The sequence below is a fragment of the Vicia villosa genome, linkage group LG4 (genome assembly GCF_029867415.1).
Source record: "Vicia villosa cultivar HV-30 ecotype Madison, WI linkage group LG4, Vvil1.0, whole genome shotgun sequence".
NCBI lineage: Eukaryota > Viridiplantae > Streptophyta > Magnoliopsida > Fabales > Fabaceae > Vicia > Vicia villosa.
In genome coordinates this window covers 37,599,165-37,623,085 of record NC_081183.1, presented here as the reverse complement: position 1 = coordinate 37,623,085, position 23,921 = coordinate 37,599,165, and positions in this window count along the sequence as shown.

Genomic DNA, 23,921 nt, shown 5'->3' with positions numbered 1-23,921 from the left:
AGTATCCTCTCAACAATGTTTATGTCTAAACAAAGTTGTGAAAGTTAATATATTAATCTTTAGATGATCTCTCACTCTAACTATCAATATACTAAGCTTGATTGTTTGATACAAATAGAAAAGTGGCAAATAAATCTATCTCTAGCATTTATTCACTACTTGATAAAATGTTGTAGAACAAGACTTGAAATATATTTCTCAATCATAAATCAAATCTAAATATGAAATATAAAACAACAACATTCATCCCTTTCAATACTAATGAAGTTCATACAAAAGTGTTAGAGAAAATACATAGTTAACAAGGATAGCTACTACCTCCAATCTTGTCAAAGTGGGATTTAGCTACTCATCACCATGGTTGACAACAAGAAGAATGAAGAAGAAGCTATGAGCATCAATCTCTCACAAAGGTGCAAGCTTTTCTCTCCCAAAACCCTAGTCTCAATGTGTGGTTTACAATAGAATAGAATGTATGGTCTTGGTTCCTCTTCTTTTATCTAAGTTAACCCCCCAAAATTCGTCCTAACTGTCCAACTTCAAAAGATTAAAAGTTAAGCTAATGACAAGTGGCAGACCAGCTAAAGTAAAATAGGAGTTTTGCTGCGCAGTGTTTGCGGCGCCAAGGGTGTTTGCGGCGCAAACACTTCAATTTCTGCCACATCAGAATCCAGCCAAAAACCAAGACAGATGAGATTTGTGTAGGTTGCGGCGCCAAGGATGTTTGCGGGGCAAACTGACCTCCTCAGCTCTTCTTGTACAAGTCCAAGCCTTCAAGTGTTTCCCCTTTGCTTCCATGAGCTTAAAACCTAATCAAAACGCTACAAAACTAACAAACATGTGAAATAACAATTCAAAAGAACTAAAATTAACTAAATTGCAAAATTATTAAATTGTAAGAATAAATGTGTGATTATTGAGTGAAAAGTGGCTAAAGGGACCAAAAACAATATATGAAAATTAGTACTATTTGGTCCCTAACAATGATCCTATCAGAACAAGAGCATTCCTCAAGAACAATGCAGATTGTCAATTAGGTCTAGTTTCTTTGATCGAGCCAACTTCTGTTGATCAAGCTCTAGAAGATCTAGACTGGATAATTGCCATGCAAGAAGAACTAAATCAGTTTACAAGGAATGATGTATGGGACTTGGTTCCTAGACCAAAAGGATTTAACATCATTGGCACTAAGTGGGTATTCAGAAACAAGCTGAGTGAGAAAGGTGAAGTGGTAAGAAACAAAGCCAGACTGGTGGCTCAGGGTTATAGTCAGCAAGAAGGGATTGACTATACAGAAACCTTTACACCAGTGGCCAGGTTAGAATCTATTCGCCTATTAATTTCTTTTGCCACTCAACACAACATCACTCTTTATCAGATGGATGTTAAGAGTGCCTTCTTAAATGGTTACATAGATGAAGAAGTTTATGTCCATCAACCTCCTGGTTTTGAAGACTCCATGTCTCCAAATCATGTTTTTAAATTAAAGAAATCATTATACGGATTGAAACAAGCTCCTAGAGCTTGGTATGAACGTTTGAGTTCTTTTCTTCTGGAAAATGGTTTCACTAGAGGAAAAGTGGACACTACTCTCTTTTGTAAAACATTTAAAAAGGATATTTTAATTTGTCAAATATATGTTGATGATATTATCTTTGGAACATCTAATGCTACACTTGGAAAGGAGTTTGCTGAGTCTATGCAGGCTGAATTTGAAATGAGCATGATGGGAGAACTCAAGTATTTCCTTGGGATTCAAATCAACCAAACTTCTGATGGAACCTATGTTCATCAAACGAAGTATGTGAAAGAACTTCTGAAGAAGTTTAATCTTTCTGAAAGCAAAGAAGCCAAAACTCCTATGCATCCAACATGTGTCCTAGGTAAGGATGAGGTAAGTAAGAAGGTAGATCAGAAGTTGTACAGAGGTATGACTGGATCTCTTCTATACCTAACTGCTTCTAGACCTGACATTCTCTTTAGTGTTTGCTTGTGTGCTAGATTCCAATCAGATCTGAGAGAATCTCATTTAACTGCGGTTAAGAGAATTCTGAGGTATCTGAAAGGTACTACTAATGTTGGTTTAGTTTACAGAAGATCCAAAGATTACAACTTAGTAGGATTCTGTGATGCTGACTATGCTGGAGATAGAATTGAAAGGAAGAGCACTTCTGGAAGTTGTCAATTTCTTGGAAGTCATCTGATCTCATGGTACAACAAGAAGCAAGCTACTATTGCCCTCTCAACAACAGAAGCAGAATATGTTGTTGCTGCTGGTTGTAGCACACAAATGCTCTGGATTAGAAGTCAGCTAGAAGATTATCAGATATATGAGAGTAACATTCCTATTTTCTGTGATAATACTTCTGCTATATGTTTATCTAAGAATCCTATCTTACATTCAAAAGCTAAACATATTGAGATTAAACATCATTTCATAAGGGACTATGTTCAGAAGGGTGTTATATCTTTAAACTTTGTGGATACAGACCATCAATGGGCTGATATCTTTACAAAACCCCTTGCTGAAGATAGGTTTAAGTTCATTATGAAGAATATCAGTATGGATTTATGCCCAGAATGAGAAGATGAGAAGATCTTATGTATGAGTATCTTCTGAAATGAGATTGGATTAGTCTTTTATAAGAAGTTCTGATAGTAATCAATTAGAAGTAGTGATTCGGTTATTACTAACGTTTCATTGTCTAAGTTGATTTAGAATCTCTTTAAAAGTAAAACACTTGTAACTGGCTATCCAGATGGTAAACACGTGTTCACTATTTCTGGACAAACGTGCGTGCAGTTGAGGGGACGCCTACTTAGGTAACCGTGCGAATCACTTCTTTTGTCATTATTATCTCTCCTCACGTCACATAACATTAAATGCTATCCATCATTTCCTTTTATTTCTTTTTCTTTTTAATACTCTTCAAACGTTTCTTTTCCCTCTTATATTTCTCTCTCTTGCATTCAGTTTCTTTTTCGCTCTCTCTCTCTTTGCATTCATATTGTAAACCCTAGCAGTTTTCACTATCTGCAACTTCATCATGAATCCCTCGTCAAGTTCTGCAAATCAAGAAACTGATCGTAAACAAAAGAGAAAGGCAACTGATAAACCAGAAATCAAACCAAAAAGAGTAAGGATCACCTATGACCCTCTCAAAGTGAACCCGTTTGAAGCTATGATGTCTGGAAACTACTCTAGACGTGTGTATCAACCCCTGGATGGTATCCCTCAATCACCTCCCTCTTCACAGACTTCCACCACCTCTTCCTCTTCTTTCACCTCTCTGGAACCACCATCATCACCATCTGATATCCTTTCTCCTGCAACCCATCCCACAGATATCTCCTCATCTCTCTCACACCCTTTTCCCACCAGAACACCTAACCCCTACTGTTTTGTGTTTCCTGACTCCAGATTCACTGTCAACCCTCCAACACCTACCACTCATTCTTGTCTAGAGCTTTTACACTCAGATGTAAACAGCTGGTTGGAGATTCTGGGTGCTGCTCACCTTAATCATCTGGATGAGTATGCTACCTGTAACCTCTGGGAAGCCTTTCGCCAGGATTTTCTGGTTAGGGCTACGGATGTCCAGAGAATGATCATGACTGAAGCTCCTGGGGTTCGTGGTCGTCTCTTGGAAGTTGGTGAAAGCAGCTATCACCATCTCATCAGGAACAGAAGAGTTCTTGAAGAGAGGATACCTGCAGATGAGATGGTAGAGGAAAATCCCTGCAGAGACATTGTGGTATGGAGACCAAGGTTTCCAGTACTGACTGGAGATTTTCAATGGCTGTTCAATTAGTTCAGAATGAACCCTTCTGAAAGTGCTCCTCACATGGTCTTTCCAGAAGTGGTTTATCCTGCTGAAGTTGCTGGTCCTACTCCTCCAACTAACCTAGCAGCTATTCTTCAGGCGTTGGAAGTTGGAGCTTCTGAGTTGCCTGAACCAGAATATGCTGAGGCTGGTCCTGAGTCAGACTCAGATGTTGAGATGGAAGGTACAGAAGTTAAAGACCTCCCAGAAGATCGTCCTGCTGAGATTGCTGTCCCTGTTGGCAGAAACTATGGTGCTTCTTCTTCTAGTGTACCCTCAGCTCTGATGGAGACCTTGGAAGCTCTGCACCAGAATCAAGCTATGCTGGCTTCTCGTTTGGACGCGCAAGAAGCAGCCAATGTTGAGTTTCGCTCCTTCATGGCAAGGCAAACTGCAAGCACTGACGGGGTTCATGACATTCTGGCGCAGATTTTATCTAAGCTAGGGTCTTAGTCGTTTGGTCTTTGTAGTTTTCTTTCCTTGTTGCATCTGTTTTCTGCATACATCTTTTGTAATCCTGCTTGTTTAAATCAATGAAAAGTTTAATTCTGTTTCTTTCCTTTGTCGTTTTCTACATCTCAATCTTTTATATTCTTTTTGATGTTATGACAAAAAGGGGGAGAAAATATATGATAAATGATCTGATTAATATTATCAGTTACCGGGTAAAAAGGCCCCACATTACTAACAGAACTTGCAAAGTTCTACACTTTAAGTTGTGTTGTTGCAGGAATTAAAGATTCTCATTAAAGATCAACATGAGAAGCAACAAGATGTATCAAGCTCTTGGATTCTTGAAGCAAGCTGAGTGCTATGAAGCTTCAGAATCAAAAGCAAGAAGGAAGAATGTTCAGATATTCTGATGATAGAATATGATCTGAAACATTATGTCTATTTGTTCTGATACATTCTATATGGCTTATATGGCTCTGATACGTATTATGTGTTCTGAAACATATTTTATGTTCTGATTCATTCATGCTGACTTTTTTCGTTTAGTTTGGTTCTGTAACATTTCAGGATGTAGAGATGCTCTGATGATGCTCTGGTACATTCAACAATGTTCTGATACAATCTAGCATGAAGTGATGAAAGAAGAAATTCAAGCTCTGAAGCTGTCCGCTGGAAGCAAGAATCAGAAGCTGTGAATGTTCTGAGGATCTAAAGAAATTCAATGTTCTGAAGCTATCCTATGGAAGCAGAAATCAGAAGTCATGAATGTTCTGAAGATCAAGCACTGTGAACGTCTCTACCGAAATAATCAGGGAAGTCTTTTATTTATAAAATTCTTCTAGTATTAATTTCAGGGGGAGATTATTCATCTCAGGGGAGATTGTTAATCTCAGGGGGAGACATATTCACATGCTTATGCTATAGCTGTGTAATTTGTCTTTAGCCGTCTGCTCTTTCTGATCGCAAATTCATATCATTTATTTATGTTTTTGTCATCATCAAAAAGGGGGAGATTGTTAGAACAAGATTTGTTCTGATCAATATTCTTAGTTTTGATGATAACAAGGATATGAATTTTGTGTGAGATAATGTGGTACTCTAATACATTGCAATTTCCTTTTCAGGAAATATATAAAGAGTATGCACAAATCAGCGCTCAGAAGCTTTGTCTCAGAAGGTTCAGCATGCAACATCAGAACATGGTCTGGCAAGACATCAGAAGATGGTCAAGGCAGAATCAGAACATGGGTCTGTGGAAGCATCAGAAGAACTTGAGATCAGAAGCAGAAGCACTGAAGTTCTCATGGTATCACGCTCAGAAGCACTTCAAGGTCAGAAGACAAGAAGATGCTATGCACCAAGCTGTTTGACTCTGATGATATTTAAACGTTGTATACACAAATGTCAAATCAGAAGAAAGTACAGGTGGCAGGCTACGCTGACTGACAAAAGGAACGTTGGAAGCTATTAAAGGCAACGTCAGTAGACACAGCGTGAACAAGGCTCGAGGTAGTTGACCAAAGCGTGAAACATTAAATGCAATGTTGTACGGAATACGCAAAGCATTAAATGCTCCCAACGGTCATCTTCTCAAACGCCTATAAATATGAAGTTCTGATGAGAAGCAAGGTTGACGATTTTCTAACAATAAACTTGCTGAAACGCTGTTCAAATCAAAGCTCAGAAACTTCATCTTCATCAAAGCTCACTACATTGCTGTTGTAATATATTAGTGAGATTAAGCTTAAACGTTAAGAGAAATATCACTGTTGTGATTATAGCTTTTCAGAAGCATTTGTAATACTCTTAGAATTGATTACATTAATTTGTAAGTAACTAGAGTGATCAAGTGTTGATCAGGATACTCTAGGAAGTCTTAGCTTGTGTCTAAGCAGTTGTAATTAGAGTGATCACGTGGTGGTCAGGATACTCTAAGAAAGTCTTAGCTTGTGTCTAAGCATTTGTTCCTAGAGTGATCAGGTTGTGATCAGGATACTCTAGAAGACTTAGTCGTGGGCTAAGTGGAAAACCATTGTAATCTGTTGCGATTAGTGGATTAAATCCTCAGGTGAGGTAAATCACTCCGTGGGGGTGGACTGGAGTAGTTTAGTTAACAACGAACCAGGATAAAAATAACTGTGCAATTTGTTTTTATCGTTCAAGTTTTTACGACTACACTTATTCAAACCCCCCCCCCCTTTCTAAGTGTTTTTCTATCCTTCAGTGCTAACGATCAACATGACAAGCTAACTCCGGAAGATCTACTCGAGTTATGCTTGGTTGGTTCTGTTCTGACTAACAAAACCATTCGTTTTAATGTATTGAAAGATATGTTAGCAAAGATGTGGCAACCTGGTCAGAGCATGGATATCACTAAAATAGATGAAAACAGGTTCCTGTTCCAATTCTACCACCATTGGGACCTAGAGAGAGTCTTAGAAGGAGGGCCTTGGTTGTATGATAACTTCATGTTGGCGACTCGCAAGCTCAGATTTGGGGAGGATCCTCTTGCTGTTCCTCTGGATGAAGTGGAAATTTGGGTTCAAATCCACCAACTCCCGTTTGGCTTCATGACCGAAGAAGTCGGAGTACTCATCGGTAATTATATCGGAAAGTTTGTAGGCTATGACACTTATAACAACTATCCTGTCTAGAGGAAATATATGAGAATAAAGGTGGCTATTAATGTGCAACTACCGCTGAAAAAGAGCTGGGTGTTTGACAGGGTGGAAGGCGAGAAGGTTTATCTCGTTTTCAAATTCGAAAAGCTAGGTACCTTTTGCTTCCTCTGTGGAATCATTGGTCACTCGGAGAAATTTTGTCCTAGGAAACTCTGTTCCAACCTATCCATCGATGCTAATGGTTGGGGTAATTTCCTAAGGGCGGAATCGATTATGTCAGGTGGAAATGGAGGCGAAAACAAGTGGCTACGAAATGGTCGACATATCAAGGAGAGCCCTCACAATATTCAATCAAATGCGGAGAGTTCGAATGGGGAGGTAGGAGAACATATGCTGTATGGGAGAGTTGCTATTGACAGAGATCCAATTTCGAGGAAACTGGTATTCTTTAAAATTGCTTGCAGGATTGGTGAAAAGTCCAACATTTGGACTGCTTTTAGTCCTACCGAAAAAGGAGATGCCTTGAATGCTAATGGTGACACCGAGTCCGTGAATCGGAAAATGCTAAGTAATGTCACAGACTTGGCGGCGGCTTTGGAAAACAAAATGCTTGTTAGTGATATAGGGTCCCCGACAATGGAAAGTGTTATGCCTTCCGCGATGCAGCTGATAAACAGCAGCGTTACTACTCCCTCAAAATTCAGTCTCCGTGACGCAACAAATGTGCTACCAAGCGGGAGTTTCAAAGTTTTTGAAAACAAGATTTTTCGGAATCAAATTGAGCTCAACAATACCGTTGCAGCAACCACTTTGATGTTAACTGACAGCCAGACTTCCAACACACCAAATCAATTTGGTTTGCAAGTCAAAACCAACAGTTTAAATGCAAAGGAAATTTCTGAAGATATGCTAATTCCGTTTCAAGTCAATGCTGCTGAACCATCCAAACAAAATCGCAAAGCTGATCATAGTGTGAATTGCAAGGAGACTGTTTTCTCTAAGAAGTGTGAAGATGGTAAGACTGAGTGGGAATTACCAAGACCTGACCCGATACTCCTTGATAGCTTGCAAAATTCAGCTGTTAGCAGTGTCGGGGCGGTGTCCGGAAAAGCGAAAGGGACTCAACTTTTTACCAGTAAAAGCAAAGTAACAGCTACTAAGGTGTCCATGAAAAATCAAGCTCGCCGCAAACCTCACCATAAGGCGCTCACACTGTCAGATTCGGATTTCCATCATGACAGGGATATGATTTCCTTGAAGAAGAGATTTCGTGCAGATGAAAGAGATATAGCTGAGTTAAGCGAACAAAATAATAATGGCCCGGCTGCAGCGAGTGACCTTATGCTCGAAGATTATATTCCAGACAAAGGAGATGTTGGGACTGACATTCCCATTCAGCAAATTCCTGATCCGACTGTCACTATAACAATGGCGGGTACTGCTCAGCAGGCCTGCCAAGACAAATGATTGTATTAAGATGGAACTGCCGGGGCCTGGGTAACCCGAGTGTAGTTCCGAATCTTAAATACCTCATCCGAAGATATAAACCGGATGTTTTGTTTTTATTTGAAACAATAAGTTACTCTAATAAAATTGAAAGTTTACGCTATTCTCTGGGTTTTGACTGCTGTTTTTCGATTAATCGCATTGGTAGAAGTGGTGGTATGGCTGTGTTATGGAAAGAACACAAAAAATGCTCCATTCAAAATTATTCTAATAACCACATTGACATTCTTGTTGAAGATCCCATAAAAGGAAATTGGAGACTTACTGGATTCTACGGTTTACCCGGGAGCTCTCGTAGAAGGGACTCTTGGAATCTTATCCGTAATCTTTCTAATAGTTCTAATCTTCCTTGGTGTATAATTGGTGATTTTAACGACATTTTAGCATCCAATGAGAAGAAAGGCACAATTGATAGACCAAACTGGATGATTTCAGGCTTTAGACATGTTGTTCAGGATGCTGGCTTGTTTGATATTCCATTGGAAGGATATTGTTTCACTTGGTTCAAGAGCCTTGGCACACCCAGAGCAGTGGAGGAAAGACTAGATAGAGCCATGATAAATACTGACTGGAGCAATTTTTTTCCTAATGCGAAACTTGATTGCTTGGCAGCGGCTTCATCGGACCATTATCCGATACTGCTAAATTGAACTAATATCTCGGTTCAGCCAAGGACAGCCAGGAACTTTAAATTTGAGAACGCTTGGTTAACGGAACCGGGTTTTGTTGATTTTGTTCGGGACAAATGGCTTAACTGTGAGCATGAAGAGATTACTAAAAAGCTGGAAAATTGTGGAGTTGATATGGTGAAATGGAGTAAAAAAAATTGGTGCAGAGTTAGAAAGGAGATTGATGGAATATGTAAGAAATTGGACACAGCCAGACAACACGTTTCGGAGCGGAATCTCAATTATTTCTCCGCCCTTAAGAAACGCTTGACTTCTCTGTTGGTGAAAGACGATTTATTTTGGAAGCAAAGAGCCAAAGCCCATTGGTATAAGGACGGTGATCTAAATACAAGGTTTTTTCATGTTACTGCTACTGTTAGGAAATCCATCAATACTATAAAATCTCTTACCAATGAGAATGGTGAAGTTATCCAGTCTACTGAAGGGATGTGTTATTTGGCTAATGAGTATTTCACTGACTTATTCCAAAAGAAACCAAGCTCCCGAGACCGCGTTTTACAAGCTATGGACAGTGTTATTTCGGAAGAAGATAATAATATGCTTTCTGCTGGATTCTCTTTGCTTGAATTTAAAGATGCTATTTTCTCGATGCAAGCTGATAAGAGTCCAGGCCCCGACGGTTTTAATCCCGGTTTTTATCATAGCTTCTGGGACACATGTAGTAATGATATCTTTACAGTAGCATGTGAATGGCTTGAAACAGGTGCTTTTCCACAAAACCTTAATAAAACCAACATCTCTCTTATTCCGAAAGGGAATATCCAAACCACCATGAAAGATTGGCGTCCGATTGCTTTGTGTAATGTTCTTTACAAAGTTATTGCAAAAGTTCTCGCTAATCGTCTCAAGAAGATCTTAAGTAAATGCATATCAGAGAATCAGTCAGCTTTTGTTCCCGAGAGATCTATACTGGACAATGTTATGGCTGCTATAGAAGTGATTCATCATATGAAGACCAAAACTAGAGGTAAAGTTGGTGAGATAGCTCTTAAGCTTGATATAAGTAAAGCTTATGACAGAATTGATTGGGATTATTTGAAGGACATTCTTATCACTATGGGTTTTTGTCAAAAATGGGTAGGTTGGATTATGCTATGTGTTGGAACGGTGGAGTATTCAGTAAGCATGAATGGTAATATGGTCGGACCGATAGTTCCCGGGCGTGGGCTGAGACAGGGAGACCCTCTATCTCCGTATTTATTTATTCTTTGTGCGGAAGGTCTTACTGCTCTTATTAGGAAAGCTGAAACTAGAGGTGACATCCATGGTGTTAAAATTTGTAGAAATGCTCCCATAATATCTCATCTATTGTTCGCCGATGATTGTTTTCTCTTCTTCAGAGCTAATATGGAAGAAAAAAATGTTATGAAGGATATTCTAGCCACTTATGAGGAAGCATCCGGGCAAGCTATTAATTTCCAAAAATCTGAATTTTATTGCAGCAGAAATGTTAATCCTGATACTCGTCTTGAGTTGGCTACGTGTTTAGGGGTTCAACAGGTTCTGGGCACCGGAAACTATCTCGGTATTCCTTCTATGATTGCTAGAAGTAAAAAATCAGCGCTTAATTTTATTAAAGACAAAATTTGGAGGAAAATCAATTCTTGGGGTAGCAGAAGCTTGTCGCAAGCAGGGAGGGAAACTATGATTAAATCTGTTTTGCAATCCATTCCGACTTATATTATGAGTATTTTCCTTCTTCCTTCTTCCTTAATTGATGAGATTGAGAAGTTGTTGAACTCGTTCTGGTGGGGCCATAAAAGAGATAGAGTTAAAGGTATTCATTGGCTATCCTGGGATAGGTTATCTATGCCAAAATGTGAAGGAGGTATGGGTTTCAAGAATCTAAATGCTTTCAATCTGGCCATGTTAAGCAAGCAAGCATGGCGGCTTGCGACTAATACAGATTCTCTCGTATCTCGTCTATACAAAGCTAGGTATTTTCCGAATAGCGATTATCTAAGCTCAAATATTGGTCATAATCCTAGCTATGTTTGGCGTAGTATCTGGAACTCAAGATTTGTGATTAAGGGAGGTTTGAAATGGAGCATAGGGTCTGGTGAGGATATTTTGGTTTGGGAGGAGTATTGGCTGGCTGATGGTACTTCTCTGACCAATCCTTGGCCTAATGATTTAGTGGTGAGCAATCTTAAAGTCTCGGACTTGATGAATCCTGATGGTAAAGAGTGGAACCATAATTTGATTGATGCGCTTGTAGGAGCAGATACAGCTCAAAAGATTCAAAATACTCCTCTTTTTGAAGCGGTTCATAATGATAAATTGTATTGGAAGCATGAATCTAATGGAAAGTTCTCAGTTCAAAGCGCTTATAGATATTGTATCAAAGACGCTATTGATACCTCCCATCTTAAAATTAATGGGTACTGGAATTTGCTTTGGAATATTAAGGTCCCTCCAAGAGTTAAGAATTTCATGTGGCGTTTGTGTAGAGATTGTGTGCCTACTAGAAGGAGATTATTGGATAAAGGTGTAGATTGTTCCCCAAATTGTTTAGCTTGTGGAGTAGGCGAAGAGAACAATTATCACCTTTTTCTCCAGTGTACTAAAAGCATCGAGTGCTGGAAAAAAGTGGGATTGTGGTCTATGTTACAGCAACTCAGTGTTAATGGCGAGTCATTTGCATCTGTTATTTTCTCCGTTTTGCAGGTATCCAATCAAGACCAAAAAGCGCTTTTCTCAGTATCCTTATGGAGTATCTGGAAAGGGAGAAATAATCATCTCTGGAACCAGGTGGAAGACTCTCCGATGCATATATGTCAGAGGACTTATCAGTTATTGACCGATTGGAGAGAGGCTCAACATCAGCGTCCCAACAATGCGATTATAAATTCCCCGTCAGTTGTTATCAGATGGGAAAAACCTCAGAGGGGCAGGTTCAAGTGCAATATTGATGCAGCTTTTTCTCAAAATAAGGTGGGTTTGGGTGCATGTATTAGAGATGATACGGGTAAATTCATTGTAGCTCGGACTGAATGGTTTACGCCGTGTACCGATGTTGTTATTGGAGAAGCCCTAGGTCTTTTGAAAGCTTTAAATTGGGTCCATGGTTTGGGGTACGACAATATGGATTTTGAATTAGATGCCAAGCGAGTGGTGGATAGCGTGACCAATCTGAGACCAGATGACTCGGACCTTGGAGCTATTATTAGAGAATGTAACCGGTTGATGGCTCTTTTCTTTAGGAACTCTCATGTTAAGTTCGTACGAAGACAAGCTAATGAGGTTGCTCATGCTCTTGCACGGGTGGCTCCATCTCTTGCTAGTTTTCATAATTTCTTTGATAGTCCAGCATGTATTCAAAATATTATTATTAATGAAATGAATTAATCGTTTCCCGTCAAAAAAAAATGTAGCCTTAAATGTTTCATAATTAAAGGGGACGTTTTATGATTGCAATCAACCCCTTATCACATTCCAAACAACCCCTTATCATATCTCTTTGCTTCCAAACATTCTTACAACTTGAGCAACACATTCCATCACCGAAGTGCAATTTCTGAAACATTACGACTGCAATCCTCTTTGCAACTTGCTGCTGAACCTCTTCCGAGACGGATGGCTACTCAACTGACAACTTCGCAGCCCCTCAGCAGAGCTGATACATTGCAACTTTCTAATTTTCCTCTCCTACAAATAATCATCAATTGCATATAATCATCCTCCCTCAAGATGCTCAAACTTAATTACTAGCCAAGTCCTAATTTCAAGTCACCTTCAATTCGGGAAACAACAAACTCCAACAATGCTTGCACTGTTGCCAACAACAGCCTACTGAATCAATCATCTTACAGCTGAAACATAACCGAGAAGCGAAGCTTCTCCCCCACTTGTTTCAAACCAACTTCCTCAACAAACAACCAAGTACCGACAGTGATTCACTCACATGTCGCGTACCAAGGGATAATATGCCGACAGTATTCGACTATCGTGCAACTCAACTGACTCGACAATAGGCCGGACGGACCGACCTGCTCTGATACCACTATTGTAACACCCTTCTAAACCCCGCGGAAATTATTAAAATAATTCAGAGTAAAACATGAAAACAAGGGTGCCACAATTCCAATTAAAACAAATCATCATAAATCAATTGTCATGCTTCACTTAGGAACGAATCATCAATTTAACAAAATCATGTTTTTACACAACAGAATATTCATCATACGGATAAGCATAACATCATCTATGCAATATCCCACAAAATTAATACAATAACAACACAATAGAGTAACATCATAGACTCTAAACTAGCGTTCCCCAGTGTTACAATATCAGAGCATGACACCGACGTTATACTTAAACAAACTGGCCTATGAGCTATCCTCACCAAAGCCACAAGCCGCTATTCGCCAATCTGAAAATGTCAACAGTAAGGGTGAGTCTCATTCAAATTAACAAATGTTATTGAATCATAAATAATAACACATCATAGTTACATCATTCACCCAATTGTTTCATAAACAGACATTCAGACAAGTTTCATCATCAATAAAACAATCAACCAACACATCATCAATATTTATAACACTGTAATACATCCAATCATGTTATAAAAGTCATGCATATGAATGCAACTGACACTATGCATGTGGTACCAACATCATCAAATGGGAATAACCCATGACCGGTCCAACATCATCAAGATACGGCCCTGCCAGCACAGATTCCACACAATGGGAATCATGCCCTTCACTGATCCAACACACCCTTATGGATACAGTATCATCAATGAACATGAATGAATGCAAACATACATGAACATACTTATACCATCGTCAAGTCTAATGAGTAACATCATCAAATACTCATTTCATCATCATCATCATCAACATCATCATCATCATCAAAGTATGTTTATATACATTAGCATCATTCACATACAATCAATCATCATCATCATCATTAAAGAACATACATGTATCCACATCATTCTAAAACAAAGCAATCATCATCATATAATTCTCAACCAATCATCACATCATAATGTTTTTCAAAACAACATCTTATATTGTCACATTTCATCATATATGTCAACAATACATCATCCATCCAACAAACAAGCTATTCACATCATACTCACATCATTACAAAACTATCTCATAAGATTCATCATACCAACAAACAAATCATCACATGAATCATGTTTTAAACATAGCTTGTATCGTTACATCTTATCATATATATCCACAACACATCATACATCAAAACAAGCAAATGTTGATAAAATAAATTCAATATGCTGCTCATTTTATTATTATAACACAAAGAATATTTCATAAGCTTCATCCTGCTCGAAACGGCACTTAAAACAGGCCAAGGGTTCAAAAGTTATGCATCTTTAAATTTTTCAAAAATTACTAGCAGCACGCGGCGCCACACAATGTTCGCGACGCGCTGCCAGGAAACGACGCCTTCGCGGCGCAAACATATGCACGCGGCGCTAAACGAGAAAAGAACTACGCCTTCGCGGCGCCAACCTACCTTCGCGGCGCGAACTGGCAAAAATCAGAGATCTCAATCGCAATTGACAGTATACGAACCTGAATCCCAAATTCCTCAACCTCGACCAAATCGATTCAAGTTGATCAAACACCACAAAACAGCCACACAACATATATCATACACACATATAACATATATTATGCATCATCAAACAAACATACAACACCAAATTCATGGAATTCATCAAAATAGATAATTATCAACAAACATCCCCAAAATCCCAACTCTATCATACGACTCAATTGACATGAAATAATATATCTATATCAGTCCTATTATCCATAACCCGATAATAGATGTTAATCGGAAGAGTCCCCCCTTACCTTAGCCAAGAATCTGGACTTTTCCCCTTCTTCTTCATCAAACCCGTAAGCCCTTTTCTTCACTTTCAGCAAGAATTCCCAATCTTCAAACTCGCTTATATCCCTCATCGAGAACCTCCCTGACACGAATCAATATATCAAATCGAAGGAAATTTCGTGTAGAATCCGAATCTTCGAGAATTATCTGATTTGGAGTTACGAGCAGAGAGTTATGACCCATTTTGTGAGGGGTGCACCATGAATACGAAAATCTATTTTCTCCATGAGCTCTCTCCTTCTTCCTCTTAGGTTTTCTTCTTCTAATTTCCAATTTCTTTCTTTTTTTCTTATTTTATAAAAATAAAGCAAAATAACTTTAGTAATAGGGCCTACCAATCACACCCCTCCATTACTAACCACAACTTGGCCCAATAGCTTATTTTACACAATTTCCAACTTAAGTTCAATTAAAAATACCAATAATTCAAGAAATTAATTTAAACTCCCATTAAATTAATAAATATAAAATATGGGTTGTTACACTCGAAAATGATAAGAAAATAGATAAGTAAGGTTTGTTTTTTGAATTAAAAAATAAGCAACTCTTGTGAAGTGTTGCAGTAGTTAATGTATTTTTTGAATTTGAAAATAGACAATGGTTCGTGAAGTATTGTAGTAAGCAATCAAAATAGGCTATGTTTGAAAAGCATTGCAGTAGGTGAAAAAATTGCAACACTTAGTAAAAATCGTTGTTGAAAGGGTGTGTATCATCAAGGGTGGCAACCTTGTGAAACAACACTATTTGGCTTGTAAATTCATAATTCGGAATTCAAAAGAAAAATAACATATAACAAAAGTACATCTTATTTAGTAAAAATTCAGGGTTTCATCTTCTTTACGTTCGAGTTTTCATCGGTCTTAATGCAAATTTGAAATAAGCTGAATTATCTTGGGTATTGATAGAGAGCTTAATAGAATAATATGTTATTGGTTTTATTAGTATTTTGATGTATTAGGTGTTATTTTATATTAATATGTTTTCTAGAATATTCTTAAGATATTTTGGGCTTTTAATAGCTTTTGGACTTTTAGTTATTTATCCATTAGAAATACTATATATGTAATGTCTTTGACACAATTAAGGATATCAAGAGAAATGAAATGAAATTTATCTTTATTCCTTTTATTTTATCTTCTTCATAGTTTATATTTTCCAGCTTTTAGTAGTTTTGTTAGGGTTCTTATTTAGCATCCTATCAATTGGTGCTTTCATCCTTGAACTTCAATCCTTCCATGGCAAATCCATACTATCAATCTTTCATTCCTCCATATGTTAGTGCTCCATCACCATTTTATTATCACTTCATTTCTCCTTATTACTCTACTGTCACAACTATACCACCTACATCATCTAACCCATCATATCCACATTCACCTAACCCATACATTTCATACCAACAAGAACCTCAAAATTTCAACCCATACATTTCATACCAACAAGAACCTCAAAATCTCAGGTCACAATCAGAAACATTTTACCAAGACCTGGAAACTCTAAAACAATATTTGATTGAAACTCATGAGATCTCAACCAAATCTAGAGAAGAGTTGAAGGAACAAATTCAAAATTTGAGTTATTCTTTCAAAACTTCATCAAATTTTTTTTTCAATCTCAGAGTTTGTTAAGGAAGACACTGTAAATCTTTCTCCATTGAAGCAACAAAATAGAGTTATTCTTCCACCACCATTTTACAACTTACCTCAGCATCATAAACCATCACAAACTTTTGAGCGAGAGTTCGTTGAGAAAAATAAATTTGTCGTTGATGATTTGGTTGAAGAAAGAGTTTCAAAATAAAAAACAAATTTCTCAGTGTCACTAAGAAATATAAAATCACCGGAAAAGACAACATCGTTGTCGGTAAGCATAACACCTTCGCTGAAAAAGACAACATCCCTACAAACAAAAACAACACCGTTGCCGACAAAAACAACATCGCTACCAGCACTGTCTAAGCCACTGAGTCCACCATTGAATCCTCCTGACATGATCTTATATAAGTATCATCCATTTCTAGTGAAATCAAGGTATGAAGTTTATTTTTCCATTATGTCAAAACCATGGTACAATGTTTTCTTTGCAATTCCATTAAAACCTCCTTGGGTTTCCTTCCTAAAAGAAACTTTCTCCTCACCATCAGATCAACATCAATCTCACAAAAATAAATCTCAACCGCCCAAAAATAACACAATCCATGTGACCTCATACCATCCAATCATTGTGTGTCACGTGTTTTGCTTTAAATATCTCAATTCACCTCACATTCAACCTAATCAGCAAAATGTTAGGAATATGTGGTCTCCTCACAAGAGAATGACGTTACACACCCACAATATGGGCCACACCCACTCATAAATTCCTTTGTTTTATTCATTCCATAACATTTGCCTAGTGGAACCAACCCACTTTCTTTCATTCAAGTCACTGTGTGTATTCGTCAAACCAATGGATAAATCATTTACCAATGCAAAGATGTTTTCTTTTTCCTGGTTACAAAGAAATATGGTTTATGGGGGATTCAAGTGAATATTTGGGGTATCTCTTTCAAAAAGAATCATATATTTCTAGGTAGGGTTATTTTAGAACCTTGAGGACAAGGTTCATGTGAACCCGGCGGCAATGATAGAGAGCTTAATAGAATAATATGTTATTATTTTTATTAGTATTTTGATGTATTGGGTGTTATTTTATATTAATATGTTTTCTAGAATATTCTTAAGGTATTTGGGCTTTTAATAGCTTTTGGACTTTTAGTTATTTATCCATTAGAAATACTATATATGTAGTGTCTTTGACACAATTAAGGATATCAAAAGAAATGAAATGAAATTTATCTTTATTCCTTTTATTTTATCTTCTTCATAGTTTATATTTTCCAGCTTTTAGTAGTTTTGTTAGGGTTCTTATTTAGCATCCTATCAGGTATTCTCGTGTGTTGACTACAATTTGAGATTGTTTGAAATACTATAAGAAAAATGATTCGTTTACGATTTCAACCTTGATTTATTTAACGTAGAATTAATTTTTAACAATCTTATAATATGTCAAATAATGGCAATCGAGGCATTGCGTTGGCAACTGTTGAAGAGATAACAGAGTTTATAGCAGTTGGCAACTGTTGTTCATATATGTTCATGCAATTAAGATCATATTAACAAATGTTCAAAAGAGTGGAAAAGAAAAGGGTTTAATGTAACATGATCAGTATGAGATATACTTAATCATGAACAACAAAAGACATTGATGAAAACATTCTCTTCTATTTTTCACGAAAAATCTCAATATTTTAGACATTGATTCAATGATCCGTGCAATTGGTATTACCATGTGGTAATTAAGAAGAATTTGAATAGGCTTCTAAAGTTTGCATTTTCCATTGAACTGAAGCATGGGTGCCTCCTTAAGGATCTTCTGGATATATTGGTGAAAACCTAATTAATGGATGCATGAAAATTATTGATCAAGAAGAATATGTTGCTCTTAAAACTAGAAGACTAATTTTTTGTGGAACAATATGTCAAAGAGCTTGGACTTAATATACTTTTGTTATCTAATAAAAGCTATCATGATTGCAGGATTATGGTAACTAAACATTCGTTTAAAACATTCTTCTTTCATATCTTTTTAATGTAACCTTTTGATAGAGAGAAGATTATGTGGTAATTTTCTTGCTATGATGCAAGTAGATCACTTTAGTTTGGTTACATGATTGACCAGCTAAGTTAAATCAGAAATTATTTGATACTTTTTATTTTATAATATTGGAGGATAAATCATTTGAAAAACATTATGCTTGTCTATTTGTCAAATCAGTGTTAAGAAAATTGCATCATTACTAGTTTCGACAATACTATTGTTGATATTATTCACTATAAAACGGTTGTGCTACTGGTATCACTTATCAATAATTTTTAATTTTCCTAAAATAAAATTCATGTAATTGCATTATATGAAAATCAGGTAAATTTGCAGGTACATATGTGAATAACTTGGACTTATACACTTAAATTTAAAATGGTGATATGTTATCATCATATTTAATTATTTTGCTACTATTTATCAATACATCTAGGAGATAAAAAATGCGGTGTTTTATTGAGAAGGTTAGATTAATTAGTAACATAAATGATATATGGTATTAGGAAGATCCTAAAAGTCCCACATTGGTTGGAGATAGAGCATTGAAAGAATATATATAGAGGGACACTCCTCACCTTACCAACCGGTTTTGTAAGGATGAGTTAGGTCAAACTCTAATATGGTATCAGAGCCTATCGATCGGACCATGGGCCGCCCACCGTTAATATTCACGCACCAAGCCCAAAAAAGAGTGTTGGGCGTGAGGGGGTGTATTAGGAAGATCCTAAAAGTCCCACATTAGTTGGAGATAGAGCATTTAAAGAATATATATATAGAAGGACACTCCTCACCTTACCAACTGGTTTTGTAAGGATGAGTTAGGTCAAACTCTAATATGGTATCAGAGCCTATCGATCGGACCATGGGCCGCCCACCGTTAATATTCACGCACCAAGCCCAAAAAAAGAGTGCTGGGCGTGAGGGGTGTATTAGGAAGATCCTAAAAGTCCCACATTGGTTGGAGATAGAGCATTGAAAGAATATATATAGAGGGACACTCCTCACCTTACCAACCGGTTTTGTAAGGATGAGTTAGGTCAAACACTAATATATGGTTATAAGGTAAAGAGGTATATTTATTGATGCCAATAATAGTCAAGGACAAAATAAGAGTATTGATCTGACAGAAGAATAATTAAAGTGAAACAAAGTACTCCATTTGTCTCACAGGTGTCCTTTTCATATTTTTATTTGTCTCAAATTATTTGTCCATTTTCCATTAACTTACCCTTATTTATTGTGTTCTGATTCATTTAACTACTCTACTACTTATTATTAAAAAAGTTATTTTAGTAAATGACATTCATTTTATCATTGAAATCAACATAATTAATTATTATCTTAAAGAGTGTGAAAATCTCAAAGAGGACACTTATTGTGAGATGGATGGAGCAATAAATATCTCTTTTAAATTTCTAGAAACTGTTGGATGTAGGTTTGCAACCGCTTCCTAATAATTTATTAGTATAGTGATATAATTAGTTAGAAGGGAGATTTGATAAATAACATGTTATGAAAACGATGCATCGATAAACAAAGTATGCATTGTTTCTTTGTGATCAAGAAACACACAAGGGGGGAAAAGATGATAAAACAAGAAGAACAACAAAGATTCGTTATAACTGTTATTCTTTACTTTCTCTTTGAACAAGATTACAAGTGTCACAAGAATAACAAATAACCCTCTCACCCTAAATTAGGATTTGCAGTATGAAATGCTGAGAGACTAGTATGCTATTTATAATAAACCTAACATATTAAACTAATGGGGTTTTTCGCAAATACTCATTACAAGCTAATTTATGGTACAAACTAACTTAAACAATTGGACATAAAAAACAGGCTCAATTCGAAATACTAACAACCCTAGCATTTCGTCCCCCACGTACTAGAACATACTTCGACTATAGTATGTAGGTCTTTGACAATAGCATGTGAGCGACCTTCAAGTGCATGCTAATCTCCACCTTGGAACAAACGCTACAGTGGAAAAACTTGCACCTAGGCAATGTCTAGGTAATCATATCAGCAACATTATTAAATGTCGAAACCTTCAGCACTTGGACTTCTCCACGCTCGATTACTCCTCTGACGAAATGCAACCTCACATCGATATGCTCGATTCACTCATAATATGTTGAGTTTTTCGACAGGTGTATAGCACTTTGACTATCACATTTAATAGTGATACCTCGACCTTAAAGTTTCATCTCCTTAGCAAAACCTTCAAGCCACAATGCTTCTTTCACAGCTTCAGTTAGAGCAGTATATTCCGCTTCAGTGGTTGATAAAGCAATAACATTCTAAAGTGTTGCTTTCCAACTAATAGTTATGTCAAACATAGTGAAAACATATCCTGAAAAACTCACTGTATTAGCATATGGGATGCTATTCATATAAGCTCTTTCGATATCAGTACTAGGACACTGATCTATACTCAACTTGAATTGAGGGTTTATCGAAGTCACAACAGGCTTTGAATTCGACATACCAAACTTTTCGAGAATTTTCCATAGGTATGCCTCTTGAGATAAGCATAATTTCGTCTATTTTCTATCTCTTCAAATGTCAATCCTAAAGATCCTGGATGCAGCTCCCATATCTTTCATATCAAACCCTTTAATGAGTTCAGCCTTCACCCTCATTACATCTTCGACATTGTTGCTTGCTATGAGAATATCATCCACATAAAGAAACAAAATAAAAAATGAATTACCAAGTCGAAATCAGAAGTAAACACAATGGTCAAACTGGCTTCTATAGAAACTTATGTGTGTCATAAACTTGTCGAATCTCCTATTCCACTTTCTAGGAGATTGTTTCAATCCATATAAGGATTTGTTCAGCTTGCACACATATTCTTCTTTGCCTTTATCGACATACCCTTCACGTTTCCTCATCAAGATCGTTTCATCTAGATCACCATACAAAAATGCAATTTTCACATCCATCCGTTCCAGTTCAAGATCGAACTATGCCACCATGGCAAGCAACATTCAAATGGACCTATGCTTCACAACAGAAGAAAACACATCATTGAAGTCGACACCTTCTTTCTAATTGAAACCCTTTGCGACCAACCTTGCCTTGTATCTTTTCAACGCCACTCCTTTGATTCCTTCATTAACTTTGAAAATCCATTTGCAGCTGACTAACTTTTCTCCAACAAGTTTCTTGGTCAGTTCCCAAGTATTGTTATCATGAAGAGATTTCATCTCATCATCCATGGCCTTCAGCCATTCAGTCTTATTTCGACTCCTCATAACTTCCTTATAGTCTATAGGTTCTTAATCTAGAACCTCACTTGCAAAGATTAAGGCATAAGCTATAAGATCTGCATACCTAAGTCTCTGAGGTGGTTTGATGACTCTTATCATCCTATCTTTTTCCAATAGGTAGTCATCGACAGTTTCCTTAACTTCCTCAGTATCTTCTACTTCTTTGACTTCATCTAGGATATATAATTCAGCATCTACATGATCCACCTCAACAGGAATCTCTACCTGTTCCAACTCTTCGTTAGATATTTCTGCACTTCGACCGACATCATCATTTTTCTTAAAACCATTTCAGCTTCATTGAAAATTACATCTCGACTAGTGATACTCCTCCTGTGACCTGACTTTAGGAACCATAGCCTATAAGCCTTGAATCATTCAGGGTATCCCATGAACATGCATTTTAGAGCTCTAGGTTCTACCTTGTCTTGCCTAATATGAGCATAGGCTATGCAGCCAAATACTCTAAGTTTGTCAAGATCTGGTGGATGTCCAAACCAAACTTCTTAAGGTGTCTTCATATTTAACACAGTCGAAGGACATCTATTTATCATATATGTTGCTGTCGAAACAGCCTCAGCCTAAAGCACCTTCTTAAACCCAACACTAGTCAACATGCATCTAACTCTCTCCAAAATAGTTTGATTAAACATTTTAGCCAAACCATTTTGCTGTGGAGTGCCTGCAGTAGTTATATGCCTTGCAATACCAGAGGCAGCACAAAAGCTATCAAATGCCTCATTCCAAAATTCAAGGCCATTATCGGTTCTCAACCTCTTGACCTTTCCGCTAGTCTGATTTTCGACCAGAGTCTTCCAATTTTTGAAATTCTCAAAAGTTTCATCCTTAGTCTTTTGGATAAATTCCCATAATTTTCTAGAATAATCATCTACTATGGATAGAAAATATCTTGCTCCTGAATATGATGGACACCTTGCAGGCCCCCAAAGATCAACATGGATGTAATTAAGGGATCCATGTGTTCTTAGTTTTCCTTTGTTGAACTTCACTCTACAGGATTTTCCAAGTATACAGGGTTCACAAAACTTCAGCTTTTCGACTTTGTCTCCACCAAGCATATTTTGTTTCCCTAATTCGACCAGACCTCTTTCACTGACATGGACCAATCTCATGTGCCAAATCTCTGTCTTCAACAAAGGTTTTGTGGTTGCAACATTTGTGGAACCACTTACAACTTCATCCTCAAGGGTATACAATGCCTTGTTTCTTTACGCCTCTCAAGACTTCCTTCGAACCCTTCATGACTTTTAGGATATTATTGTCTCCTTAGAAAACATATCCTTTCTTGTAGAATTCACCAAGAGAAATCAAATTTCTCTTCAAATTAGGTACATACCTGACTTCAGTCAACAACTTTATTGACTCATCATAGAGCTTGAATCTCACAGATCCAACACCTACAATCTTGCAAGCTTTGTTCTTTCCTAGTAATACAGACCTACTATCTTGATCACATAATTCCTTGAACAAGTCTTTGTTTGGAGTCATGTGCCAAGTGCAATCTGAATCTATAACCCACTCCTTACTAGAGTCACTGCTCGAAACCACAAGAATATCAGATGATTCGAAATCATCTTGAACAACGGTTGCATTACCATTATCCTTACCTCAATGATCTTTCAGGCTTTTAAGGCACAACTTTCTTGTGTGACCCTCATTCTTTCAATGATAGCATCTAATACCAGATGCTTCGCCACTGTAAGACTTCTGTTGACTTTTACCTTTCTTCTTGTCGAACTTACCATCCATTCACAAGAATTTTCTCTTAACGGCCAAACCTTAACCAACCGTCGAAGGTTTATGCTTCTTTCATTCGTTCAAGTCCTTAGAATAAAAGGCTGATTGAACTTCTTCGAAGGTCAGGGACTTCCTTCCATACAAGAGAGTTTCTTTGAAGTGAGCATGTGTTCTAGGCAAAGCGCACAACAGCAACAACGCTTGATCTTTATCATTGATCTTCACATTAATATTTTCAAGATCGAGAATCAGCTTGTTGAACATATC